The sequence below is a fragment of the Palaemon carinicauda genome, chromosome 26 (genome assembly GCF_036898095.1).
Source record: "Palaemon carinicauda isolate YSFRI2023 chromosome 26, ASM3689809v2, whole genome shotgun sequence".
Lineage (NCBI taxonomy): Eukaryota > Metazoa > Arthropoda > Malacostraca > Decapoda > Palaemonidae > Palaemon > Palaemon carinicauda.
The window spans coordinates 41228370-41234712 of record NC_090750.1 but is presented as its reverse complement, the minus strand read 5'-3'; positions in this window follow the sequence as shown (position 1 = coordinate 41234712).

Here is a 6343-nt window from a genome sequence, read left to right as displayed (position 1 = left end):
TTAAACTTAGCCGGTGATCATATAAGCTGATTCACACCCAGGGGGGTGGGTAGAGACCAGCATTACATGTTTACATTATTATGAGCTAAGTATTTTGTATTTCATTTTAGCAGTTATTCAAAATAACAAACATAAAATAAATAAGTACCTGGTAAGGAAGTCGACTTGAACAATTACTCTGCCTTTTTAAGTACGTCTTCCTTACGGAGCCTCGCGATCCTCTTAGGATGCTGAGCGACCCCTAGGATCTGAAGTATCAAGGGTTGCAACCCATACAACAGGACCTCATCAAAACCTCTAATCTAGGCGCTTCTCAAGAAATGACTTTGACCACCCGCCAAATCAAGTAGGATGCGAAAGGCTTCTTAGCCTTCCGGACAACCCAAAAACAATAATAAAACATTTCAAGAGAAAGATTAAAAAGGTTATGGAATTAGGGAATTGTAGTGGTTGAGCCCTCACCCACTACTGCACTCGTTGCTACGAATGGTCCCAGAGTGTAGCAGTTCTCGTAAAGAGACTGGACATTCTTAAGATAAAAAGACGCGAACACTGATTTGCTTTTCCAATAGGTTGCGTCGATTATACTTTGCAGAGATCTATTTTGTTTAAAGGCCACGGAAGTTGCGACAGCTCTAACTTCGTGTGTCCTTACCTTCAGTAAAGCTTGGTCTTCCTCATTCAGATGGGAATGAGCTTCTCGTATTAACAGTCTGATAAAATAGGATAAAGCATTCTTTGACATAGGCAAAGATGGATTCTTAACTGAACACCATAAAGCTTCAGACGGGCCTCGTAAAGGTTTTTAAATAGAACTTAAGAGCTCTTACAGGACATAAGACTCTTTCTAGTTCATTTCCAACCATACGATAAGTTTGGAATATCGAACGATATTGGCCAAGGCCGAGAAGGCAGCTCGTGTTTGGCTAGAAAACCAAGTTGTAGAACATGTAGCCGTTTCGGATGAGAATCCGATGTTCTTGCTGAAGGCATGAATCTCACTGACTCTTTTAGCTGTGGCTAAGCATACCAGGAAAAGAGTCTTTAAGGTGAGATCTTTCAGGGAGGCTGATTGTAGTGGTTCGAACCTGTCTGACATAAGGAATCTTAGTACCACGTCTAAATACCAACCAGGTGTAACCAAACGACGCTCCTTCGTGGTCTCAAAAGACTTAAGGAGGTCCTGTAGATCTTTATTGTTGGAAAGATCTAAGCCTCTGTGACGGAAAACTGATGCCAACATGCTTCTGTAACCCTTGATAGTGGGAGCTGAAAGAGATCGTTCTTTCCTCAGATATAAGAGGAAGTCAGCTATTTGAGTTACAGAGATACTGGTCGAGGATACGGATACTGACTTGCACCAGTTTCGGAAGATTTCCCACTTCGATTGGTAGACTCTAAGGGTGGATGTTCTCCTTGCTCTAGCAATCGCTCTGGCTGCCTCCTTCGAAAAGCCTCTAGCTCTCGAGAGTCTTTCGATAGTCTGAAGGCAGTCAGACGAAGAGCGTGGAGGCCTTGGTGTACCTTCTTTACGCGTGGCTGACGTAGAAGGTCCACCCTTAGGGGAAGTGTTCTGGGAACGTCTACTAGCCATCGAAGTACCTCGGTGAACCATTCTCTCGCGGGCCAGAGGGAAGCAACTAGCGTCAACCTTGTCCCTTCGTGAGAGGCGAACTTCTGCAGTACCTTGTTGACAATCTTGAACGGAGGGAATGCATATAGATCTAGATGTGACCAATCTAGTAGAAAGGCATCTATATGAACTGCTGCTGGGTCCGGGATTGGTGAGCAAAATATTGGGAGCCTCTTGGTCATCGAGGTTGCGAAGAGATCTATGGTTGGCTGGCCCCAGGTGGCCCAAAGTCTCTTGCATACATCCTTGTGGAGGGTCCATTCTGTTGGAATTATTTGTCCCTTCCGACTGAGACAATCTGCCATGACATTCAAGTTGCCTTGGATGAACCTCGTTACTAGTGATATGTCTAGACCTTTTGACCAGGTGAGGAGGTCCCTTGCGATCTCGTACAATGTCAGAGAGTAGGTCCCTCCTTGTTTGGAGATGTACGCCAAAGCCGTGGTGTTGTCCGAGTTCACCTCCACCACTTTGCCTTGAAGGAGAGACCTGAAGCTTTTCCAGGTCAGACGTACTGCCAGTAGCTCCTTGCAGTTGAAATGCATTGTCCTTTGACTCGAGTTCCATAATCCCGAGCATTCCCTACCGTCTAATGTCGCACCCCAGCCTACGTCCGATGCGTCCGAGAAGAGAACGTGGTTGGGAATCTGAACAGTCAGGGGAAGACCCTCTCTAAGGTTGATATAGTCCTTTCACCAAGTCAGACAAGACTTTATCTTTCCGGAAACCGGGATCGAGACCGCTTCTAGCGTCTTGTCCTTTTTCCAGTGAAAAGCTAGATGGTATAGAAGAGGACGGAGGTGTAGTCTTCCTAGTGACACAAATTGATCCACGGATGACAGTGTCCCTACCAGACTCATCCACAGCCTGACTGGGCAGCGTTCCTTCTTCAGCATCTTCTGGATGGATAGCAGGGCTGGGGGCTGATCGTCTTGTTCAGCAACGTCCTCATCAGAGGGTTCCTCATCCGAAACTGATGAGGAAACGGCAACGGAGTGGGCAACGTCTGACTCGCTGAATCCGGTCGCACTGGTGGATGCGTGACGGAGCCGGACGCAATATCATGAAACTGCTGCACAGTCTGTGAACTGTCAACAACCATGGGTGCGCGAGGAAGTACAGCGTCAACCCGAAACTGTCTAGACTGTCTGGGTTGTGCAGTCAACACCCTACCGGGTTGCTGAGGTTGACGCACTGCGTCACAACAAGTCACCTCTGCTGGTTGTTGAACGTCCTGAACGTCAACAACCACCTCCGAGCGTCGCTTAACGTCAACGTGCGACTGGCAACCCACACTGGGTCGCATCGGTGGAGGAACCACCTCAACTGGCAGACGCGAGTAGGTTACCTCAGCGTCAACAGGGCGCACAACCGACCGGTTGGAAGGTTGTTGGCCAGAAGGAGGAACCACCTCAACTGGCAGACGCGAGTAGGTTACCTCAGCGTCAACAGGGCGCACAACCAACCGGTTGGAAGGTTGTTGGCCAGAAGGTTCTTCTCCGCATTTAAGTCCTCTATCAAGGACGCAAGCTTGGACTGCATGTCTTGCAGCAAAGCCCATTTAGGGTCTACGGGAGCAGGTGTGGCAACAGACGGGGTTAGCGACTGAGGCGGAACCATTTACCATCCCTGAAAGCCTTGTTATGTGTGACATAATAGTACAGCAAAACTTCAAAGGCTCGACGAAAGTTGAGAAGTTGACCTGTAAACAACTTGGAGCGTCTCCTGGCTAGGCGCCAGGGCGAGTCTACCAGAATTGAGAAGTCTATCTGGGCAGAGGCATGAACTCCCAAGCCGAGAACTTCTCTCGTGTCCTATCAGACTCTCGCTCTATAAGCCAGTTTAAAAGAAGGGAAATCAAAGGCTGTATCCCTAAAACTCCTCCTGGTGCAAAAACCAGTCGCCTAGCCAACGTAACGCTCTCTAGGAGAGCGAGAGAGCACTAGCTTAAAAACAACGGCTTCAAAGTAGCTAGGCCTAGTGTAAGTTCTGACGTTAGGCGAACGAGGAGCAGCAGTTACAAGATCCGGACGAAGATCCTTAAAAAATCATCATGATTTAATTAAAGTCCATAGGAGGCTAAGCAGCTTAAGGCTCCTCTCCAAATGACAGAGTCCTCAAGGGAATATCAGTAGGAGGGAGAACAGCACTTTCTCATCTACAGGAACCTTGTCCGATAAAAGCTAGGTTATCTCAGTGAGTCTCTCACTGGTGCATTAGTAGTAGACCAGAAGGCAACGTCATGTAACTGCTTGACAGTCTGTGAACTGTCAACAACTGAACTGTCAACCACAACAGGTGCGTGAGGACATACAGTGTTCACTCGAGACTGCTTTGACTGTCTATACTGAGCAGTCAAAACAACTCTAGAATGCGGAGGTTGACGCACCGCGTCAAAACAAAACAACTTAGACTGTTGTTGTACCTCGCGAACGTCAACGGAAGGTTCCGTGCGTTACTGAACGTCAACATGCGGCTGGCAGGGTACACTGGAACGCATGGGTGGCGGGACTCTCTCAGCTGGAGTGCGGCAGAAGGTCGCCTCAGCGTCCACAGGACGCACAACCGTGTTGGTTGTAGGCTAGAGGTTAGTGCAGTGTCAACCTTCTCCGCACGAAAGTCCCGCATCAATGACGTTAACTGAGACTGCATGGTCTGCAGCAAAGACCACTTAGGGTCTACAGGAGCAGGTGCGGCAACAGACGGTGTGACTGCCTGATGCGGTACCGCTTTGCCTCTCTTAGGAGGTGAGCAGTCGTCGGAAGACTGCAGCGAGTCCGAACTGACCCAGTGGCTACAACTGGGCCGTTGGACTTGCGCGGAAGGGACCGACTTGCGCTTAATAAGCTGCGAGACCTTGGTCCATGGTTTCTTACGAGAAACCTCTTCCGCAGACGAGAAATAAATGGGCTCTCTCGTCTTTGTGTGGGTGGGGCGATCTTGGGTAGATACGCCCGAAACCACGGAGGGAAACGTCTGTTCGTTGATCAAGGCCTGACGAACCCATAAGTCGTTCGACATTACTTCTCCTCTGGGCTTGGGAGCTTGCAAGAGGTCCCGGACTAGGTGAACGACAGGCACGAACAGACGAACCCTCGGACGCAACACTGTAACACTTTGCGCATATCACTTTATCACTTCGATTTTCTGTTTTGCACTTATTTCACTGAAATCGAAACTTTTACTGATTTCTACCTGAAACACGCAATTCTACCCTCATTAAAAGGTAGTAATTGCGAAATCAGTCGTATAATGCAGCTCATTAATACTAGCAAAAAACAGAAAACATATATAAAGATAAAAAATTCAGTGGCTGGGAAAGAGACTAAACACTAGTTCAAATAAACTACGTTTACAATCTCTCACCGCACATAGCCTGGGGACAAGAATAAAACCCTAGAAACGTTTTACCTTCTTCCCCGTACAGCGACTAGGGACGAGAGTAACACGAGAAAAACGTTACCCGCTTGAACGGAACGTTTTCTCTCCTCTCTCTCCCTCCGTCTCTATCTCTCTCTCTCTTTCTCTATTGATTTCGCACCTAAGAGAAGAGCCCAATTATATATCGTCAAAAAAACATGTTATTTGACTAAAGGAAAAAACTGAAAGGTTTTCCAAAAAAAAAAGTTCCTTTAAATTAGAATTTAAAACATTTAAGCTAAGAAAGAATGAACAAAACGTCAGAATCGATTTACTCTTACTGCAAAGTGAAACCGTGATACACTCTCTCTCTATCGTAACGATAGAGCGCATGTTGAACGTCTTGAACGTCAACAACTGCGTAGCAAAAAAAACTAAACGTTAGTTCATCTTTGAAAACAGTACGAAGACTATCAAAGAAATTCTTTCATAAAACATTAAATTTAAAAAGTTTTAAATTCTTTAAAGGCTAAATACGATATAACGGGCTCAACGTTGATTAACTTTGGTTCCAAGTTAGGACCGCCTACTATCAGGAAAGGTCGCATATAAACAAAACATAAAAATTATCTTTATATGTTTATAATAAATGGAAAGTTAATCGAAGAGGCCTAATAAAGGCGGAGAGATATAAAATATTTAGATCTATAACGTGTTAAGCAAAATTACTAAAAACCTAAACACACTTCCGTCTAAGGGAAGGGTCGGCCATTTAAAAGTGAAAGAGAGTCTATACTCTCTTTGTCACCCTAATTAAATCTATCCAAAACGAGTTCAAGTTTTGAGATGAAGATAAAACACCTGCATAGCGAAAGCTCAAAACTAGAATAGTGTACTTCACCAAATAGTTGTGAAAACAAATCCAGTTAGTAACAGCGTATTAGTAGGTCTTGCCGGTAGCCCGACAGAGAGAAAATTGGTTCTTTGTTTACTTGGAGTACTAAGTACCTGCTCGACAGATGGCGCTGTTGATGTACACCCCCACCTGCATAGCGATCGCTGGCGTATTTTGACCATAGGTTTTTCTGTCGAGCAACAGAGTTGCAGCTTATATGATCACCGGCTAAGTTTAATATTGAAAAAATATTTTTGTGATCTCATATTCATTCTTTTACATTTCTTTTATTACATTTTAAGTAGCTTATCCAGCTTATTACAAGGATATTAAAGCTCTAGTAAATGTGACACTGTATTTGTAAAAATACATGATTAACTATATTTGCATTTTTGGCAAATGTGAAGTAATTCTCATATATAAACCTTTTAAAATACAGCATAAACATGAAATAA